The sequence below is a fragment of the Leucopleurus acutus genome (assembly GCF_964270905.1).
Source record: "Leucopleurus acutus genome assembly, chromosome: 12".
Classification (NCBI taxonomy): Eukaryota; Metazoa; Chordata; class Mammalia; order Artiodactyla; family Delphinidae; genus Leucopleurus; species Leucopleurus acutus.
The window spans coordinates 74,272,849-74,296,559 of record NC_139154.1 but is presented as its reverse complement, the minus strand read 5'-3'; the positions used below and the strand labels follow the sequence as shown (position 1 = coordinate 74,296,559).

At 38.6% G+C, this 23,711-nt stretch overlaps 1 pseudogene across 1 annotated transcript; it reads right to left on the bottom strand.

The window, feature by feature from the left end:
• Positions 1-15,151: 15,151 nt before the first annotated feature.
• LOC309969440 (protein FAM136A-like) lies at positions 15,152-15,608 on the bottom strand (annotated as a pseudogene). Its single transcript has one exon. The product of its transcript is annotated as a protein FAM136A-like (transcript).
• Positions 15,609-23,711: the final 8,103 nt, after the last annotated feature.

Below are 23,711 nucleotides of genomic sequence, written 5' to 3'. Positions count from 1 at the left end.
CAGAATGTGGAGAGAAATATCATGATGGAGATGAAATATGACAACAGAATCATGGAAACTGGTATGAATTTGCTCTTTGTCACTCAGATACAAGGAGTCACATTTCTTTCTTTTTTTTATATCAAATTAAATTTGACTCAGTACTTGCACCTAACCAGGATGATTGGAAATCCACTCAGTGTGGATCCACTCCCTACACTCAAAAGTGTAGGGAGCTTTCCTTTCCCCTTGAGATTAAACAAAAGTACGGTTGTCCCTTGGTATCTATAGGGGATTCCAGGACCCCCAGTGGATACCAAATTCCATGGATTTTCAAGTCCCTTAGTCAGCCATCCCATATCTGTGGGTTCCGTATCTGTTGATAGGGAAGGCCAACTATAATGCAAGCTACATAGAACACAACCTGTACCAGGCCCTGCTCTGACATACTAATTCATTTTATCATCACAACTATCTGAGGCAGATCATGGTATTATACTCATTTTTAAATTGAAGAAACTATGGTACAGAGATTAGCTTGCATTAGATCACCTGGCTAGTAAGGGGTGAGTAATTGGACTCAGGCAGTCTGAGAATCTGTTCTCTCAATGACAATACCAATTCTAGAGCTTATGCATTGCAGGAACATTGGGACAGACTCTTCATCCCTTTAATCCTAGGCACCATGTTTCTATAGGAGAGTCTAGATCTGTTGCTCCATGATCTGACACTCAGTCAGAAAACTGGTGACCTCTGGTCAGATCTGACAGCAGACACGTTTTGTTCAATGACTACAGTATCTTTCAACACTCTGAATTAATTGCCAACATTCAAAATGTAGAGAATTCATTAAAAAGTCAAAAATTCTAGCTTTTATTGAAAGATCACAAGGTCTGGCAACACCACCAGTGTTCCCACTGGACCATAGGCTGGAGCTTGTTGTCTTCTGCCACTTTACACAGGAATTTGTGCTCCAGTAGCTCTCCCTGGGTATACTCAATCTCTTTACTCATCTAGGTTGCCTGACAGACTCAGTAGGCCAGACTTGAAAAAAAAAAAGAAGGTCACCTACACCTAGTCTTCCAGGACACAAAGATATGTCTGCCCTCCCAAGAGATGGAAGAAGAAATAGGACTTGTTCCTTCATGATAAGTCAACCACCCAGACACAATTAATTTCTCACTAGCACTGGTAAACTTTTTGCTTCCATAAAGACCAAGATTGGTTTGGGTTTCCCTACCATCTTTCCAGGGACTGAGATTTGAAGCCTTGGCAACCTTTTTGGTTCTTCCCTCGTCTTTGCCTAGTAGATCAATCAACTGCTAAACCATAGAGACACCACCAAACCTCGTATGCCCACAATCTCCTCTATATTCTCCTTGTCCACCTCCAAGATACCACGTTAATACAGACTGTCCTTGCCCCTTACCTGGACCATAGTAATCCATGACCTCCTAGCAGTCTATTGGCTCCAGTTTATCTTTTTGAATTTATTTTCCATTTCCCATCTCTCATCCTTATCCCCAGTGCTCAGATGAACTCAACCTCTTTTTTTGCCAGTACCTGCACTGGGTTTTCCTACTTGTGTGATCATTCCATTTCTCTCAAACTAAAATTCTCTTCCTTCCCTTCCATTTATTCAAATTTAACTCTCTTCAATAGCCTTAAATTTTACTTTCTCCTTAACTCTTTCTGTGATCTTACCTGGAAGTAATTACCCTCTCCCTCAAATTCCCACAGCACTCTACATGCACCACTGCTAAAGCACTTCCACCTTCACTCTGTGTTTACAAATAATGTCCCTACTTGACAGCAAAGCTTTTCAAATTTCATTTTTGAGTTCATTTTTTAACCATTCGGTATGTTCATTTTTTATTGCCCACAACTCCCAGGATGGTATCTTGCAAGTATTTTTTAGTAGGTTTTCAATATTTGTTGAAGTAAAGAAGAAAAGGAAGGCAGGTTAAAGTCTTCTACAAAGCAAAGAAGTATTTAGTAATAGCAACTTGTTTATTTTTTAATACTCTTTCCTTGCGTCTATAATGTTAAAGAAAAACTGAAATATCATTTCTAAATCTACAATATTTGGCTTAAGAATAATATAGTAAAATTATTATTTCTACCTTGATGTTTCCTTATTTTATTTTTTAACACCTTTATTAGAATATAACTGCTTTACAATGATGTGTTAGTTTTTGCTTAATAACAAAGTGAATCAGCTATACATATAAATATATCCCCATATCTCCTCCCTCTTGCATCTCCCTCCCAACCTCCCTATCCCACCCCTCTAGGTGGTCACAAAGCACCCAGCTGATCTCCCTGTGCTGTGCAGCTGCTTCCCACTAGCTATCTATTTTACATTTGGTAGTGTGTATATGTCCATGCCACTCTCTCACTTCATCCCAGCTTACCCTTCCCCCTCCCTGTGTCCTTAAGTCCATTCTCTACATCTGCATCTTTATTCCTGTCCTGCCTCTAGGTTCCTCAGAACCATTTATTTTACTTTAGAATCTATATATATGTGTTAGCATACAGTATTTGTTTTTCTCTTTCTGACTTACTTCACTCTGTGTGACAGACTCTAGGTCCATCCAGCTCACTACAAATAACTCAATTTCATGTCTTTTTATGGCTGAGTAATATTCCATTGTATATATGTGCCACATCTTCTTAATCCATTCAGCTGTTGATGGACCCTTAGGTTGCTTCCATGTCTTGGCTATTGTAAATAGAGCTGCAATGAACATTGTGCTACATGACTCTTTTTGAATTATGGTTTTCTCAGGGTATATGCCCAATAGTGGGATTGCTGGGTCATATGGTAGTTCTATTTTTAGTTTTTTAAGGAACCTCCATACTGTTCTCCACAGTGGCTGTATCAATTTACATTCCCACCAACAGTGCAGGAGGGTTCCCTTTTCTCCACACCCTCTCCAGCATTTGTTGCTTGTAGATTTTCTGATGATGGCCATTCTGACTGGTGTGAGGTGATACTTCATTGTAGTTTTGATTTGCATTTCTCTGATGATTAGTGATGTTGAGCATCCTTTCATGTGTTTGTTGGCAATCTGTATATCTTCTTTGGAGAAATGTCTGTGTAGGTCTTCTGCCCATTTTTTGATTGGATTGTTTGTTTTTTGGATATTGAGCTGCAAGAGCTGCTTGTAAATTTTGGAAATTAATCCTTTGTCAGTTGCTTCATTCGCCAATATTTTCTCCCATTCTCAGGGTTGTCTTTTCGTCTAGTTTACGTTTTTCCTTTGCTGTGCAAAAGCGTTTAAGTTTCATTAGGTCCCATTTGTTTATTTTTGCTTTTATTTCCATTTCTCTAGGAGGTGAGTCAAAAGTATCTTGCTGTGATTTACGTCAAAGAGTGTTCTGCCTATGTTTTCCTCTAAGAGTTGTATAGTGCCTGGCCTTACATTTAGGTCTTTAATCCATTTTGAGTTTATTTTTGTGTATGGTGTTAGGGAGTGTGCTAATTTCATTCTTTTACATGTAGCTGTCCAGTTTTCCCAGCACCACTTATTGAAGAGGGTATCTTTTCTCCACTGTATATTCTTGCCTCCTTTATCAAAGATAAGGTGACCATATGTGTGTGGGTTTATCTCTGGGCTTTCAGTCCTGTTCCATTGATCTATATTTCTGTTTTTGTGCCAGTACCATACTGTCTTGATTACTGTAGCTTTGTAGTATAGTCTGAAGTCTGGGAGCCTGATTCCTCCAGCTCCGTTTTTCTTTCTCAAGATTGCTTTGGCTATTTAGGGTCTTTTGTGATTCCATATAAATTGTGAAATTTTTTGTTTGAGTTCTGTGAAAAATGTCATTGGTAGTTTGATAGGGATTGCATTGAATCTGTAGATTGCTTTTTCACAATGTTGATTCTTCCAATCCAAGAACATGGTATATCTCTCCATCAGTTTGTATCATCTTTAATTTCTTTCATCAGTGTCTAATAGTTTTCCGTATACAGGTCTTTTGTCTCCTTAGGTAGGTTTATTCCTAGGTATTTTATTCTTTTCGTTGCAATGGTAAATGGGACTGTTTCCTTAATTTCTCTTTCAGATTTTTCATCATTAGTGTATAGGAATGCCAGAGATTTCTGTGCATTAATTTTGTATCCTGCTACTTTACCAAATTCATTGATTAGCTCTAGTAGTTTTCTGGTAGCATCTTTAGGATTCTCTATGTATAGTATCATGTGATCTGCAAACAGTGACAGCTTTACTCCTTCTTTTCTGATTTGGATTCTTTTTATTTCTTTTTCTTTTCTGATTGCTGTGGCTAAAACTTCCACAAGTATGTTGAATAATAGTGGTGAGAGTGGACAACCTTGTCTTGTTCCTGATCTTAGAGGAAATGGTTTCAATTTTTCACCATTGAGAACGATGTTGGCTGTGGGTTTGTCATATATAGCCTTTATTATGTTGAGGTAAGTTCCCTCTATGCCTACTTTTTGAAGGGTTTTTATCATAAATGGGTATTGAATTTTGTCGAAAGCTTTTTCTGCATCTATTGAGATGATCATATGGTTTTTCTCCTTCAGTTTGTTAATGTGGTGTATCACATTGATTGATTTGTGTATATTGAAGAATCCTTGCATTCCTGGGATAAACCCCACTTGATCATGGTGTATGATCCTTTTAATGTGCTGTTGGATTCTTTTTGCTAGTATTTTGTTGAGGATTTTTGCATCTATGTGCATCAGTGATATTGGCCTGTAGTTTTCTTTCTTTGTGACATCTTTGTCTGGTTTTGGTATCAGGGTGATGGTGGCCTCGTAGAATGAGTTTGGGAGTGTTCCTCCCTCTGTTGTATTTTGGAAGAGTTTGAGAAGGGTAGGTGTTAGCTCTTCTCTAAATGTTTGATAGAATTCGCCTGTGAAGCCCTTTGGTCCTGGGCTTTCATTTGTTAGAAGATTTTTAATCACAGTTTCAATTTCAGAGCTTTTGATTGGTCTGTTTATATTTTCTATTTCTTCCTGGTTCAGTCTTGGAAGGTTGTGCTTTTCTAAGAATTTGTCCGTTTCTTCCAGGTGTCCATTTTATTGGCATATAGTTGCTTGTAGTAATCTCTTACTATTCTTTGTTTTTCTGCAGTGTCAGTTGTTACTTCTCCTTTTTCATTTCTGATTCTATTGATATGAGTCTTCTCCCTTTTTTTCTTGATGAGTCTGGCTAATGGTTTATCAATTTTGTTTACCTTCTCAAAGAATGAGCTTTTAGTTTTATTGATCTTTGCTATTGTTTCCTTCATTTCTTTTTCATTTATTTCTGCTCTGATCTTTATGATTTCTTTCCTTCTGCTAACTTCGGGGGTTCTTTGTTCCTCTTTCTCTAATTGCTTTAGGTGTAAGTTTAGATTGTTTATTTGAGATGTTTCTTGTTTCTTGAGATAGAAATGCATTGCTCTAAACTTCCCTCTTAGAACTGCTTTTGCTACAACCCATAGGTTTTGGGTCATTATGTTTTCATTGTCATTTGTTTCTAGATATTTTTTGATTTCCTCTTTGATTTCTTCAGTGATCTCTTGGTTATTTAGTAGTGTATTGTTTAACCTCCATGTGTTTGTATTTTTTACAGATTTTTTCCGGTAATTGATATCTAGTCTCATAGTGTTGTGGTAACATAAGATACCTGATACAATTTCAATTTTCTTAAATTTACCAAGGCTTGATTTGTGACCCAAGATATGATCTATCCTGGAGAATGTTCCATGAGCACTTGAGAAGAAAATGTATTCTGTTGTTTTTGGATGGAATGTCCTATAAATATCAATAAATTCTTCTTGTTTAATGTGTCATTTAAAGCTTGTGTTTCCTTATTTATTTTCATTTTGGTTGACCTGTCCATTGGTGAAAGTGGGGTGTTAAATTTCCCTACTATAATTGTGTTACTGTAGATTTCCCTTTTTATGGCTGCTAGCATTTGCATTATGTATTGAGGTGCTCCTGTGTCGGGTGCATAAATATTTACAATATTATATCTTCTTGGATTGATACCTTGATCATTATGTAGTGTCCCTCTTTGTCTCTGGTAGTAGTCTTTATTTTAAAGTCTATTTTGTCTGAAAAGAGTATTGCTACTCCAGCTTTCTTTGATTTCCATTTGCATGGACTATCTTTTTCCATCCTCTCACTTTGAGTCTGTATGTGTCCCTAGGTCTGAAGTGGGTCTCTTGTAGGCAGCATATGTGGGTCTTATTTTTGTATCCATTCAGCCAGTCTATGTCTTTTGGTTGGAGCATTTAATCCGTTTACATTTAAGGTAATTATCGATAGGTACGTTCCTATTACCATTTTCTTAATTGTTTGGGGTTTGTTATTGTACGTCTTTTCTTTTTCTTGTGTTTCCTGCCTAGGGAAGTTCCTTTAGCATTTGTTGTAAAGCTGGTTTGGTGCTGCTGAATTCTCTTAGCTTTTGCTTGTCTGTAAAGATTTTAACTTCTCCTTCAAATCTGAATGCGATACTTGCTGGGTAGAGTAATCTTGGTTGTAGGTTTTTCCCTTTCATCACTTTAGATATGTCCTGCCACTTCCTTCTGGCTTGCAGAATTTCTGCTGAGAGATCAGCTGTTAACCTTATGGGGATCCCCTTGTATGTTATTTGTTGCTTTTCCCTTGCTTTTAATATTTTTTCTTTGTATTTAATTTTTGATTGTTTGATTAATATGTGTCTTGGTGTGTTTCTCCTTGGATTTATCCTGTTTGGGACTCTATGTGCTTCCTGGACTTGATTATTGATTTCCTTTCCTATATTAGGGAAGTTTTCAACTATAATCTCTTCAAATATTTTCTCAGTCCCTTTCTTTTTCTCTTGTCTTTCTGGGACCCCTATACTTCGAATGTTGGTGCATTTAATGTTGTCTCAGGGGTCTCTAAGACTGTCCTGAATTCTTTTCATTCTTTATTCTTTATTCTTCTCTGTGGTAGTTATTTCCACTATTTTATCTTCCACATCACTTATCCATTCTTCTGCCTCAGTTATTCTGCTATTGATTCCTTCTAGAGAATTTTTAATTTCATTTATTATGTTGTTCATCATTGTTTGTTTGCTCTTTAGTTCTTCTAGGTCCTTGTTAAACGTTTCTTCTATTTTCTCCATTCTATTTCCAAGACGTTGGATCATATTTAATATCATTACTCTGAATTATTTTTCAGGAAGACTGCCTATTTCCTCTTCATTTGTTGGTCTGGTGGGTTTTTGCCTTGCTCTTTCATCTGCTGTGTGTTCCTCTGTCTTCTCTTTTTGCTTAACTTACTGTGTTTGGGGTCTTCTTTTCGCATGCTGCCATTTCATAGATCCCATTGTTTTTGGTGTTTGCCCCCAGTGGCTAAGGTTGGTTCAGTGGGTTGTATAGGCTTCCTGGTAGAGGGGACTGGTGCCTATGTTCTGGTGAATGAGGCTGGATCTTGTCTTTCTGGTGGGCAGGACCCCATCCGGTTGTGTGTTTTGGGGTGTCTGTGACCTTATTATGATTTTAGGCAGCCTCTCTGCTAATGGGTGGGGTTGTGTTCCTGTCTTGCTGGTTGTTTGGCATAGGGTGTCCAGCACTGTAGCTTGCTGGTCATTGAGTGGAGCTGGGTCTTAGCGATTATATGGAGATCTCTGGGGGAGCTTTCACTGTTTGGTATTATGTGGAGCCAGGAGGTCTCTGGTGGGCGAATGTCTTGAACTCGCCTCTCCCACCTCTGAGGCACAGGCCTGACACCCGGCTGGAGCACCAAGACCCTGTCAGCCACATGACTTTTGGGAAGTCTGAGGTCTTCTGCCAGAGTTCAGTAGGTGTTCTGTAGGGGTTGTTCCATATGTAGATGTATTTCTGATGTATTTGTGGGGAGGAAGATGATCTCCACGTCTTACTCCTCCGCCACCTTGAAGGTCTCCAATGTTTTCTTATTCAATGGCGCTCATCTGTGAGCTAGCTTTAGGGTCACTACCACCTTTCACAACATCCTGCAAAGCAAGTGAATTACTGAAGCACATCACCCTCAAGAATGTGAGTGTCTGAGAGAGACTTGAAATCTATTCCAAGGGTGGATTGTGCTAATGTTGCCACCTAATTTCATTGATTGGGTTAGGCAGATGAGTTGTTTTGGAACATGCTGTGGCTTTGGCTTAGCCTTACAATTAATGTAACCTGGTGAAGTGACTGGGGCAGGTGGCCCTAAGGGTGTGTGGTGCTGTGGGTGGTGCACCAGATCTCATGTTGGAGACTAAGGCTCAGGTTCTGGCACTGCCACTTTACCAATAAGTGATCTGAACAAGTTTATCAGTCTCTTTCTTTGCCTTTAAGTGAAGAAAATTGTGCTTTACCTGTAGAGTTCTTTTCAGTTCTCAATATCTGTGAATTAGGCTGTTAGATTATAATTTTCAGTACACGATTCAGCAAATGTTTTCAGAAGGCCTTTGGTATGAGCAGTCTGAAGACAAATGGGAATTCTAGAGATTGTATTTAAAGTGGTACCTAATGGATTCCTGGAATTTTTGTACATTGACACCATGATATAGCTTCATATAGATTGCACATTCTGCTATAATTCCCAGAAGATGTTGGAGGAGTCATTGACCATTTCCTTAAGTAAACCAATTTGTTGCTAACTTCCCTTTCTCCTTCTACTCTTAGCCCTGTGGACAGCACATGAGAATTGAACTACTGCACTGTTTCTTCTAATGGTCACAACCAAATTTATGCAACTGCATATTTATGTTTCCTATAAAGTTATCTGCAGACAGTACCATAGATAGTTAAATATGATGAGATGCACACTGATTAAATTGATACTCTTGGTTGTTTGATATTTATGGAGAGAAATAAATAATAAGATTGAGCTAAAGGTTATCCCCAGCAGGAAAGAAAAAGGTCATCTAGGTGTATGCATAGCAATAAACTCCGTTAAAAAATGGTTTCTGTGGGAAATAGAGCTAGTTAGAATTGTCTTGTTTTTTGTTGTATAGTATGTACAGTAAAACTTTTCTTTATGATTTATTTTAAAATATATGAAGTTCAGCTTAGCCTCTTAATAGCATTGCCTAATAAAACTGCAGAAATAGATAATTGTATTGGGTAATGGAAACTGGAAGAGGCAATTGAATAAGAGAAAAAATGGTGAAGCACAGCAACTGAAGAATCTTGTTTCAGGGGGTAGAGTTACAGAAAGAACACTAACAATTTTTTTTTCTTTTTTCTTTATTTTATTTTATTTTTGGCTGCGTTGGGTCTTTGTTGCTGTGCGCAGGCTTTCTCTAGTTGCAGTGAGCAGGGGCTACTCTTCGTCGTGGTTCACAGGCTTCTCATTGTGGTGGCTTCTCTTGTTGTGGAGCACGGGCTCTAGGCTCACAGGCTTCAGTAGTTGCAGCATATGGGCTCAGTAGTTGTGGCAGGTGGGCTCTAGAACGCAGGCTCAGTAGTTGTGGCGCACGGACTTAGTTGCTCTGCGGCATGTGGGATCTTCCTGAACCAGGGCTCGAACCCATGTCCCCTGCATTGGCAGATGGATTCTTAACCACTGTGCCACCAGGGAAGTCCCAAGAACACTAACAATTTATCTTTTGATTATCTGAAAGATATATGGCACATTTGAGGAAGTATAAAGCACAAATGATAACCCTGAAAAAGAAGACGAAGAATGGCTATAATTATGATCTTTATATTTAGAGATTTCCAAATTTGAAGATCATGTAAACATTCCTTTGGACAACTTCAAAATTAGAATGTATATCAAGTCTCATTAGGCATGTACTCAAGTGCTATGTGGTGGAGATATATCTAGAACACCAAGATGGCACCGTGATGATTAAAGAAAAGGACTTCCTCAAAAAACTTATCAAAAATGAAAGCTTTAAAAATGTTTATGCCCCTTGATGCAGAAACTTCATGATCAAGAACGCATCCCAAGGAAATATAGATACACATGACAATTTTCTCTGATGGTATTTAGTCAGTTTTATTTATAATTAAAAAGAGAAAGAAAGAAAAACTAGAAATGACTCACATTTCCATCAATAAGTAATTGTTTACATAAATTGTACACACCCATACAAAGGGAGACTATTTTAATGATACGGGATAGGATGGGGGCCATTTAGTGCAGGAAGCAGGGGGAGGAGTATGGTGAACATTTCTACTTTCTTGTAGTCTGGAAAATTCTCAGATAAATGAAATTTATCTTAGAAATCTTTCAACTTTCCTTTGTGTTCTTCTCCTTTTGGATTCTAAAATCCTCAAGCTAACTCAGTCACTATAACACCTCTATGTCACAAAGTTATGTGACTCATCTCTCCTAAACTGTTATGATTCTTCCCTTCCTTCATTGATAAATCCACAGAATCTCTCAAAAGGTTCTGGGGTTTTGTTTGGATTTTTTTTCATTACAATCACAACATGGCAGCAGTGCTGGGATTCTGATGAAGGGTTTGTGTTACTGTTTTCTAAGAAGAGATAATCTAGAAATTAAGTGTTTGAAGTCAGTGAGTGCCTGCAGTATTTTTCATAGAATCAGATCACATTTGTTCTGTGCACGAGCAGTAGCAAACAACTGGTATTTTTAGTGGCAAATTGTCCCACTCCTACACTGGCAAGGCAAATCATATGCAGTTAAAAGTAGAAAAGGGAGTCAAACACTTTGAGGCTGCTTGTTAAGGGGTTTCCCTTTTTGCAAAGAACATGACTAATTACATCTGAGTATATTTTCTCTTAATTTCTTAAAGCACTTTTACATCTCCTTTCATTGTATCCTTATAATCACCTGTGCAGAAGGTAGGTGACGTACTATTGCACCCATTTGAGAAATGATGAAACCGAGACACAAGGATTTATTTGTAGAGCAGTAATAGGATGCAGGGTGACTGACTCTGAGCTGGACATTTTCTCTTATATATCACAAGCAGGAGACCCCTCTAGCCAGTAAATTATTACTATCGAAGTGAGGTAGAATGTGAAACAATTCCCAGGAACTCAGCTTGGGCTTATAGTTTTACAGTTCCATTAAAAACAAAAACAAAAAAACAGGGCTTCCCTGGTGGTGCAGTGGTTGAGAGTCCGCCTGACGATGCAGGGGACACGGGTTCGTGCCCCAGTCCAGGAAGATCCCACATGCCACGGAGCGGCTGGGCCCATGAGCCATGGCCGCTGGGCCTGCGCATCCGGAGCCTGTGTTCCGCAACGGGAGAGGACACAACAGTGAGAGGCCCGCATACCGCAGGAAAAAAAAAAAAAATCAGAGCAGCTGTTTGTCTTTGATGGAGACAAAGAAATGGAAGATTTTCTATGCTGAGGTAATGATACATCTAGGCCAGTGGTTTTTAACCAGGGGCAATTTTGCCCCCTCCCTTCAACCCTCCCCCAAGGATATCTGGCAATGCCTGGAGACATTTTTGATTGTCTTAACTGGGAGGGAGTATTACTGGCATCTCATGGGTAGCAGCTAGGCCTCCTGCTAAATATCCTACAAAGCACAGGACAGACCCCACAACAAAGAATTATCCTGTTCATAATGTCACCAGTGCTGAGACTTGAGGAACCCTGCTCTAGATGTCTCTCTGCCTTGGTTAATGGTGGTTGGCATGCTCTCAATTAGTCACATGTTCAGTCTCTGCCGTCAGAATTACATAAACTAATGATGGGCAAAACTTTTAAAAAGAGAGCTCAATAATATGTTCCCTTTCCGTCCCATATGGTTCTTCCTCTTAATTCTTCACCCCCTCTCTCAATCCTTGCTCCCCAGTTGTCATCCTCCCCACCTCCCCGGCTTAATTCATATTTCTGTGTTTCCCCCAGCCTTTTCCTCTTTGACATCAAACTGATGTGGTACCTCTCCACTCTGGCCCCTCTCACTTGCTCTCTGACTGAGCACACAGTCTGGCAGAGACTGGGTGATGGATGAAGTTGCAGGCCCTTGGAGGCACCACCAGGAATGCTGACTGGGTCTCTCTTGGGAACTGCCTATCTCAGAGCTTCTGCTATTAGTTTTGAAAGCCTGCCCAGAGTGCCTTAAAGAAAACCCACAGGCTAATTTTCCCAGAAGCAGAGTAAACTATGCTTCTCTTGGGAGGAGGACAAACAATTATATTCCATACTGCCCTACACATTGTAACCCTATTTGTTTAATATCAGTGAACTATGCCTAGGTAGTCTCTGGACATTCAGATATTTTCAGCTTGCTCTTAGACAGTGGCAGAATTGAATGTACTAAATTAGAGGAGCAATTAGAGTATTGAAGAGAGTTTCTGATTTGGGGGGAAGGAAGGAGGTAGAGAGGGCCAAATTATTTTGGTATTTTATTTTCCAAAAGAATGCTGACGTGGATGAGAAGCGTTATCCACATCTCAGTAATAAAGATTAGAACTACATATCTTAAAGAAGTGACTGCTTGAATGTGATTGGGCTAACCACGACTATTTTAATCAGTCTCATTAGGGTTGGCTCTGAACTAGGTAAAATGTGTCAGTTTCTTCAGCTGAATTTTCATCTAGCTCAGCAGTTCTCAAAGTGTGGCCCCCATACCCCTGGGCCCTCGTGAGATGCTTTCAGAAAATCTGAAAGGTCCAAATTTTTCTCATAATGATATTAAGAAATTATTTGCTTTTCTTTTTTCTGTACCAGTCTCCTCACTCATTTTGCAGAGGAATAGTTATGAGAACCCCTGGTGCCTTGGCACAAGTCAAGCAGTGGCTTTCAAGTGTACTAGTTTCCAATGTCTTCCTCACCTCCATGCACTCGCAGTAAAAAGAAAATTCAGTTTCACTTAAAATTTTACTTAAGATCCTGTTGAAGCAGTAGGAATTATTAATTTCTGTCAAATCTTGACCCTTGAATACCCATATTTTTAATATTCTGGTTGACAAAATGGGAAGTACACATAAAACACTGTGGCTACATATTGAAGTACGGAAGTGCAGTAGTTGTCTTGAGAAAAAGCACTGCGCAATTGTTTGAGTTGCAAGCTGAACTAGCCAGTTTTTCCATGGAGCACCAGGTTTACTTGGAAGAACTACTGAAATACAAACTATGGTTATTCAAACTTGGGTGTTTGGCAGAACGTTTCAAAAAAATAAAGGAAGTGAACCTATTATTTCAAGTGAAAAAAAAAAACCTACAATATTTTCTAAAGTTAAAATTTGAGTTTTTAAGCACAAATCAGAATTTTGGAAAACTTGTATCCACCACTGTGAGTTTGACAGTTTCTGAATACTAAAAGACTTTCCTAATAAGATGAGTGGTGATATTAATTAATGTGATTGTATAGTATTGTATAAGGAAAAGTGTCAACATTGGGAAGACCTGAATAAATCTTTGTACTGATATTTTTGATATAACCAATGAATAATGTTACCAAATCATGGATGGGTGGATGATTCATTCAAAGTGCAAGACAGACCAATGGATTTTAATGTAGCAGAGTAGAAGTTCATTGATGTGAACTTTTTGTTCACAAAAAAGCAATGAACCAAGTTTGTTGGTTTCAGATTCAGACTGCAAATAACCTTTAAAATACCACAACTTACTGGGTTTTGGTGTAGTATCCAATAGTCATATTAACAATTATCTGAAAAGGCTATTAATATGCTCCTTCCTTTTCCAAATACATATCTATGTAAGGCCAAATTTTCTTCATATACTTCAACCAAAACAACATGTTGCAACAGATGGAATGCAGAAGTAGATGTGAGAATCCAATTGTCCTGTATTAAGCTAGACTTTAAAGACCTTTGCAAAATGTAAAATAGTATCTCTCATCTCACTAATTATTCTTTGTTTTAGGGAAAAATAGCTCTTTCTCACAAAACTTAGTTATGTTAACATGTAATGAATGGGTATATTCATATTATTTTTTTTTTGGAAGAAAAATTGTCTTATTTATTTTTAAAACCAAACCACTAGGAAAATATATCACAGTCTTGAAACAGCAAACAGACAGGCTATATTATCAAGTCATAAGTTGGTAAAAACACAACAAGGTCCTTAATAAAACGAAAAGGTGCCCAAACCGGGGCAAGAACAACACGTCGCAGAAGTGGTATTTGGTGACGGGGGCGGGGGGCGGGGGGGGCTGTCCCGTTTTTTGCCGTAAAGGAGTCACAGCTTGCCCCTGAGTTGCTTACTTTTTCTCCTTTGACCTTCGTGTTGCCAAGGGATTGTTTCAACAGAGTTCTGTTATTACAGGGGGCAAAGTAAGCAATACTGGGTTTAGGCTTTCATTCTATTTTGTTTTATGAAAACCAGATTTTTCCAAAGCCAGTGCTTCATAACTCTCTTAATTAAGCAGCTAACAATTCCTCTTTCGCTGTTCATTCCTGAATACTAACACATAGCACAATCAAAATCCCCTTTCCCTTCAAGGGTGAGTGTCACTGCAAGATTGTCTTGTCACTCTGCTGACTCTGCTGCAGACAGCCTCAGGGCTCATCATGGCTACCAGTCAGAGGGAAGGTTTGCTTCCCCTACCATTGTGATAGCACTTCTTATATTTTTGCAGGGTCTCCATGCTGAAAGATGTCATGTGTGAGAATTTTAAGAAATGCGCATCCACATTTTGATGGCCAGAACTGAATATCCACAAGGACCCTTTCAGAGTTTTTATCCAAACTGCCTCTCCCAACTCTACATCTTAAAGTAACTTCATGCCCTTGTATATAAAACAAAACCAAGCAAAACAAATCCCCAGAAGCCACCTTTCCCCTTCTAAATTAGTGACCTCATGGATTTTGTTTTATTTCCAGTTTGTGGGAAATGTTGTAGCGATCCTTCTGGTAAACAGGAGGTTGGCAACAAACAGAAATACCTCTCCTCACACTCCACCAGCTCATAAGCAGGTCAGATGAACCTGCCAGCCTGCTGGTATCTGTGTACTAAGAGGATGTGGTACCTTGGAGGGCTCTGGTTTGGTACAAAGGAGACTCCCTGTTGCCAGGATAAGCACTTGCCATGTGAAATTCAGGCTCATAAAAACTCCCCTGTGCTATCTCTGACCCCAATTTTAGCACCAGTTTTTTTCACTTTCTAGGATTCAAACACAAAGGAACCAGTGTCCAGAGGCAAGTGACATAGGCCTTAAACTTGCTGCCATCCTTAATTTCCTCATTCATAAACTTTCCTTAGAAAACCCGAACCCCCATTCCTCTTTTTAAATAGATTTCTGCCTTCAGCCCCGATGGCCAATAGCAGACATCTATTTCCCAATGGATGAGAGAGACTCCTTCATCTTCTTGGTCATGGTTGGGATGAGGTTCATGTGGTCATCCACACACGTGATCACACAGCTCTCCAGCTGCCGTTTCACCTGAAGCTCTTTACTCCCCGCATCTATTGAATCTTTGGCATTGTCGTTGCAATGCATAGTGCACCGGGCCAGGCTGTCCTGGAACTTCTCCAACTCGCTGGTCACCAGGGCCTGGGCTTGAGCCAGAGGTGCATGGCAGCGCTCAATGCACTGGTGCACTTGCTGCATAGACGCCTGGCTGTCCTCACAACAGCCGGCGCTGCACCAGTACATGAGGCCCTGCATCTTCCAGATGTTCTCTCTCTCCAGACTCTTCATCATAGAGTCCACCGCCTCCTGCACGCGGAGCTGCTGCAGCTCCGCCATGGCAACCCCGCGCTGCTTCCTGACGCGCCGGCGCCCACATGGACTCCCGCGCACGAGCCCCTATTAATATTATTTTAAAATAGGTATGTAAAAACTTTCTGTTTTAATTTATATTACAGTAAATGTTAATAGCTAAAATCCACATCACAATGGGTGTAAAGGGGTCCTGAGAACAATGATTTGGGAACCACTGATCTAGAGTACCATAAATTGCAGTATGGGCACTGCAAACGATCTCTTCAAAGCAAATATGGGCTATTTTCTTTCCTCATTTAAAACAATAATCATTTCACTTGGATAGTGTTTTGTACCCAAAGTGCTTTTATATGCATCAACGAATTAATCTTTTGAATAATCTTATAGGTCAGGTATTGTTTTCTCCATGTTATTAAAAAGAAAATAAAAGAAAAGAGGTCCAGAGCAATCAGGCAGCTTATCTTAGGTCAGAGAGACAGTAAAAGAATGAGATCTGACCTCAGATTTTCCAATTTTAAATTTCATCATATTTTTGAAATACTACCATATAGGTTCAGAAACTGTTAGAAATTATTAGCATGTGAACAATTCAAATTATCATCAGTTTGAAAAAGGGGTTATTAAATTACTTTCAGATGACCAATGTTAAACTCAAATATATTTTCAAATCATATTGGGTTTGAGTTATGCTCTTTATGTTGACATGCAGATTATTTCAAATTCCGAATTAGTAATATCTAAATGAATGGTTTTTATAACCTCTTTATATCTGTTCATTGTATTAGATTTAACTATGAGAAACTGTCAATATTCTCTCTCTTTTTTTTTTTTTTTTTTTTTTTTGCAGTATGCGGGCCTCTCACTGTTGTGGCCGCTCTTGTTGTGGAGCACAGGCTCCGGACGCGCAGGCTCAGTGGCCATGGCTCACGGGCCCAGCCGCTCTGCGGCATGTGGGATCTTCCCGGACCGGGGCACGAAGCCGTGTCCCCCGCATCGGCAGGCGGACTCCCAACCACTGCGCCACCAGGGAAGCCCTTCTCTCATTTTTTGACATAAAAATGACAACTTCATGTGGCTCAACTTAATGCAATTTTGAAAATACAGAAGATTAATGAAATCTTTTAAATTAGGTTAAAAATTATATAAAAAGTATGAAAAAGTATAGACTGAATAAAAAGACAGCCTATGTAAAAACCCCAAGTCCTAGTCCCATACCCCAGCATTCTGAGATAACTACTGCCAACAATTTCCTGTATATCATTTTACAAATTGTCCATGGACACACAATCATACATATATCTGCTAAAACATACACACAAGTGGAATCATACTAAACAAACTACTCTGCAAATTGCTTTTTTTGCTTAATATGTTTAGATATCATTTCATTTGATTCATATATTTAGTTCTATTCCTTTTTTAAAGTTCTATGAATCTATTGGAGGCTGTACAATAATTGACTACTGAATTTAAAAAATATTGACAATAATAATATCCATATGGTAAGATGCACTAATCTTAAAGTTTATTTTCTGCATGTGTATATACATGTGCATGTACATTAATTTCTACATGTATATGTATACCTGTGTAACTGCCACCTATATCGAAGTATAGAATATTCCCAGCATTCTAGAAGACTCCACCAAGTTCTTTTTGGGAAGGAAGAAATTTTCCTCTGTTTTTCTAGGTTCTTCTGACTGGTCTAAGAATTAAACTGACATGAGACATATTAACAGGAAAAAAATCATACAGAAGCTTAATAACATGTTAACGTGGGAGAGACCCAGAAAAACTGAGTAACTCTTCGAAATGGCTGAAGCCCTCATCTTAAATACCATCTTCAGCTAAAGACAAAAGAGAATGTTGGGAGTAGTGGTTTGGGACTTCAAGGGGGTGGAATGCAATTTACAGGGAGATGGAAAAGCAAAAGTTTGGTAAATAAATGTTTGCTGGTCCATGCAGAGACAATGGGACACAGAGAGGAATTTTAACAGACAGACTTTTGTAGGCTCTTCCCTGTCTATACACCTAGTTCATATTACAGTTATCTATGGTGATCGCTCCTGTCCTGGAACAGGTCCTCCAGCTACATTCTTTAGGCAGTTAGGGGGAAGGTCAGAGATTTCTTCCTGAGTCTTTTGGGCCTTGATTGTTTTCAGCTCAAAATAATCCACATACCGGAGAGACCTTTTGGGGTGGCAAATTTTGCTCCCCAGCTGTTCCCAGCCAATACCACCCCAACCCAGCCACCATTATTCTGATTTTTATCAACATAGTTTGATTTTGTCTGTTCTTAATCTTCATATAAATAGAATCATACTGTACGTTTTTGGTATGTGAGTGCCTGATTTCTGTTGCTCAACATCAGTTCTCTGAGATCAATCCACATTATTGTGTGTAGTAGTAGTTTGTTCCTTTTTATTGCTGTATAGTCTTCCATTGCATGAATTTATCCATTCTACTGTTGATAGATATTTGTTTTTTTATTTTTAAAGTTTTAGATGTTATGAATAAAGCTTTCATGAGTATTCTTTACACGTCTTTTAGTGGACATATGCATTCATTTTATTTGGTATATTTTACCAAATGATAGAATATACCAAATAAAATATTCTAATTTATTTTTTGATGATTTAGGAACTTTTGTGTTAACCTCTTAAATATTAATGATTATTGCAAAAGTGCTACAGATGGTCTAAACCTGGGATGACTCTGGAAGTTTCTTTTGAAAATAAATTTTTGCTATCATGTGTTTCTTACCATTTGAGAGCTTAAATTAATGTTTTAAAATCAATATTTTACCTAATTCAGATCTTTTAAATAAAACATTATTTCAGTAGCATATCATAAGTAAAACAAATAAAAATTGAGAGTACTATATCACTTCATTTTTACCAAAATGACACTCAATAGTAATTTTTAGCAAATTATTTTTTTGGTTTAATCTTTAAACAAACTACAACATTTAGAATAAACTTAACAAACTTAACTTACAACTTCCAACAAACTAACAAACAAACAACATTTAGAACAATCTGACATTATCACCTGTTTCTAAACGTAAACATGGTTCTGGTTATTCACTGCTTGAAACTAAAATTATTAATAAATTAATATTATTGGAAATAGGTTTATTAGTATGGTTTCTTTCTTTTGATTAAATACTGAGTGACCGAAGTATATTTTTAAAATAAAGTATCACCTGTGGTAATTTATGGATGGGGAATTTTTAAAAACACTGGAAACCATACATTGCTCTCATGCTCTAGGTGTTCATATTAAATTGCCTACTTGACACCTCTGCTTCAACATCTGGAACTCAAAAGTTCTAAAATGGAATCCTGACTTCCCACCCCTTTCTAATGTACTTCTCTCCTCTCCCCACTTCCCACCTGTTCCTCTTCCAGTCTTCCTCACTTCAGAAAAAGGCTCACCCACTTACGCGTTGCTTAAGCCAGAATCCCAAGCTTTATTTCGGATTCCTTCCTCTTCTTACATTCCACCCATCAGGGAGTTCTGTCATTTCTCCCTCATAACCATCTCTTATTTCTTCTCTCCTTCCCCTCCTCAGTGCAACAGTAGCCCAAGCCATTAGCTTCTCTTGCCCAGACCTCCAAAATAGTCTCTTTTCTGGTGATGGTGGTTTCACTTTTTTTTTTTTTTGGCTGCGCCACAAGGCTTGTGGGATCTTAGTTCCCTGACCAGGGATCAAACCTGGGCCCAGGCAGTGAAAGTGCCGAGTCTTAATCAATGGACCACCAGGGACTTCCCAGGTGTTTTCACTTTTGACACCCTCTGTCTGTTCCCCACAGAGCAGTGAGAATAATTTCTAACAACGTAAATCAATTTTATTCTCCTGCTTACAACTCTTACCATAACATCTGAGAAAGAAATGCAACTCATTACCATGGCCTACTAATCCAGAGTAATGTGGCATCTACTAACCTGTCCCACCCCATCTGGTGCCATTAAGCTCTAGCTACGTGGCCTCCTTTTAATTCCTTGAGCTTGTCGTGCAAGCCCTTTCCCACCTCATCCCTTTTCACATGCAGTTTCCTCTCCTTAGGAGACTCCCTACCATCTCACATGGTTTGCTCCTTCTCAGCATTCCATTCTCAGCTTAACTCTAACCTCCTTGGAGTGGCCTTTCCTCATCACCTGATCTAAGTAGCCACTATCTTCTATTCTCCTACTTTATTTTTTAAGTAGCACTTACCCCAAATTGTAAATATATATGTATTTTCTTATTTATTATCTTCTTTGTTGCATCAGTTAAGATTTGGTTCAACTGCCAACCAAAATACAGTGGATGGAAAAGATAGTGGTTCATTTTTCTCTCATATAAACGAAGTTTAGAGATAGGTAGATCAAGGTTAGTATGATAGCTCTATGATCCTAAGAGATCTAGGTTCCTTCTCTCTAGCTGCTCCACTGAATTCATCATGTGGCTTCTACCTCACAGTTCAAAGTAGTTGCTCAAGCTCCAGACCTCATGCTTTTATTTCCTCCATCAGGAATCAGGAAGGTAAATGTGGTCTTTATGCAAGGTGGGGGAGGTTATAAACACAGTTAAAAGTCATGAGTTCTTTAATGTTGGTTCAAGCAAAGATTAGCAATTGGTGTTAAAACTATTTTAGGTAAATGGCTGATGAGAAAAGGACCTCCATAAAGTGCCCCCCAAAACTCTACACAGATTCCTTTTTGTCCATGAGGAGAAAAAAGTAGCTTTATAGTGGAGGAGTCAGGCCGTCATCAGTTTAACCCAGTACCGAAGTCAAATATGCTGTGCCTCTTGCTGTGACTGAAGTACACAGTACCACCTGTGATGTAATCTTGCCAAAAACGTTTGAGTCTAATTGGACCTTTTGTTATAACTTCCAGTTTTACAGGAATTACAAGGAAAAGAGAAATGAACTAAATGATACCCTGAGGAAGCAATCAGACAGATTGAGGAATTGGAACAATTGTCACTGTCTCTGTCTCTTTAATATTTCAGTATCATGAATATAGGGACTAATTTATTTTAAGAAGACTGAGGGAACATAACAACTAGATGTGATGTGTGGTCCTCAATTGGATCCTGGTTTGGACTAACCACCTATAAATGGCATTGTGTAGAAAAGTGGAGAGATGTCAATGTGGGTGGGTATTAAGATATGATATACAGTTAAGGAATTATTAATAATCAGCTGTGATTATGTTATTTTGGCCATGGAGGAAAATGTTCTCAATTTAAAGGATGCATATTAAAATTTAGGGGAAGAATGATGACTTCTATTTACTTAAAATTCTTCAGCATAACAAATTGGGGGTTTATTTCCCAAGAAGAAGGGGATAATGGATACTGGGGGCCAACAAGAATTCCACCACTAGACTGTAAGCTGTATGAGGGCAGGGACTATGCCTGTTTTGCTTCCCACTCCATAACCACTGTGTAACGCAGGGCCCAGCATGGAGTAGGCCCTTCATATATATTTGTTAAATGAAGGAATAAATGAGTATGGGAAAGAAGTGCAGAAATTACCCATGACTTCCACTAACACTGAAAATTCAGCAGACATCGCTTAAGAGATCATGGTACTTGAAAAATAAGTACAACTGAAACATAACCATGTGGTATAATTATAATTAAAAAGATAAGAACAACTATAAAACTTCAAAAAAAAACCCCCCAAATCCCAAAAGGTAGAAAACTTTAAAATGGTAAAATAATAATGAGCAGGATACTATTATTAATTTTATTGCCCTGTACCTATTTCTTTTGGAGTCCAGGACATCGAACTGGCATTTTGTAGTAAAAGAAAAATAACCAAATATGAAAAACTAAATTCCATGTGTTTTTCAGGAGATTGTTAGAAATTCAAGTAGATGTTTTTCTTCTCCTTACTCCCCACCTTCTCTCTTCTTCCTACTCCTGCAATAGTAAGATAGCCAGTTCTCTCTTCTTCCTACTCCTGCAATAGTAAGATAGACAGACACCCACTGAAACAGAGCAAGACCCTGCAGGGCCTTCCCAGGGACAGACCCTCTGTTTCCCCTAGTTTGTAAAAAACCTTTAGCCTCCTAGGCCTTCCCTGAATTCCAAAGAGCAAATTTAATCAGAGGAGTGAAAAAAACAAACAAAAAATCCCCCAAAACACCTGCAGAAACAAAGGAAAACAGTCAAGCAAAACAAAATAATAATAGTTCAGCCATAAAACAAAGTCAAGGACCTTTAGTTCCTCCTCAGGGGCTATAGATAATATCCTGAGCCATATCCTTGAGTTGTTTTGCAGATACTAAAACTCCCACCAGATAGAAGAAGCTAACTGCATGATGACCATGAGCATGTAGCCCCCAGATGCTGGAGCCTGAGGATTGATAACACTGACCCCTGTAACATCACCCTGTTACCTCCCCATCAACCAATCAGAAGAATGTCCACAAGCTGATCAGGCAGCCCTCGACCCTTTTTCTCACCTTGCCTTTAAAAATCCTTCCGTGAGAGCCATTCGGGAGTTTTGAGCAGTAGCTATCCATGTGCCTCGCTTGGCCTTGCAATGAACACTGTACTTTCCTTCACCATAATCTGATGTCAGTAGATTGGCTTTATTGTGCTTTGGGCTGGTGGACCCAAATTTGGGTTTGGTAACACCATTTGCTGGCTGTATCTCCTACTGATTAGCCAACCACATTCCAGGAGAGTTTTCTCCTTTCTGGCATCTTTCATTGAAAAGTAATAATTAAATTTTTACTATATGTATGAAGTTATTTTTTTAAAAAAGAAAAAAACTGATTAAGTCTAAATCATAGATCTTATTCTCAGGGGGTCAGGAACAACACAGGTAAAACAAAAGTAAAAAACGCCAAAAATACCTTATTTTTCCCTCGTGCTTTACATTTACAAAGAGCTTTGAAAACAAAATTTCATTTATTCCTGAAATGATACCTTGCTGCAGGCTGAATAACAAGAGATTAATTGACTTGCTTAAGGTCCTCTCCGTAGTTAGAAATCTGGTATCAGAAGCCTTGTTTTCTGACTGTCCCACGTCCCTTATGTATGGCACTACCTTCTGAAAGCCAAAACTTAAGACCAGCATTGCATTTTTGACTCTGCAGTGTGCCAAGGACAACTAACTGAGCTACCTTATGATTGAAGTACATTTTGACTTAGAGATGATTTCTAAAGCTTTCTGTGGGATTTTTTCCCCCATTTTTCTTAGCAACCACGAAGCACCACTTTATTTTCCCTGTTCTCCTGGCTGAGCTCCTGCAGCTGCACCCAATGTGATCATCCAGAGAGAAAGAAAACCTCCAACTACCATGAATCGCGCTTAACCCAATAGGAGAACATTGCGGATTCTACTAGGAGAACTTCAGCAAAAATTTCCTCCACACAGCAAAGCTGTGAAATGCATGCCAGCTGAAAGTGGCTGGTAGCTGGCATGTATACCATAGTAATCCCTTAGGAGTAAAAAAGAATCTGTGATTTTGAGTGGTGCATTTAACATTATCACCGCCTACACATTCAGTTAAAAGCTGTTCATGGCTGAAGAGAAACCCCTGATTCCCTCCCACGTCATATCTCAGCTTCATTTTGGTGTGAGCTGTGGGCGGCTTAATCAAGAATGTTTGTACCCTTTACCCAGAGCAAACATTCCCATAGTGCAACACTTGTAGGTTCCATAAAATAGAAAATCAATTTAGTAATATTTAATAATAAGTAAATAATAAAAATACAATAAATCAAAAATATATCTTCCCTGACTTTCCCCTCTCCTTTATCCCCTGTATATCACTAATCAGCCCCCGAGGTCTCTTCATTTTTTTTAAGTCCCTCAAATATATTATTTATTTCCACTCTACCACCCTTGTTTAAGTTCTTTTCATCTTTAGTACTACAAAAAAAACCCAATGAAATACTCTTACTACCCATTTTCCCTTCACTTTCTCCAAGTTATTCTTTTCATGTTCCAAATAGTTTTATTGAATCAAGTTCTTTTCCAGCGCAAACATACAATGACTTGTAAAGCCTTAACTGCTCTGACATTCCAGGTCCTCTAGAATATGGTCTCCCCTTACCTATGTGACCTTATCTTCCTTTCCTAATAATAATTATTATTATTTCCTAACAACAATAATAATTGCTATTAATTGAGTACCCAAATCGCAGACTCTGTGTTAT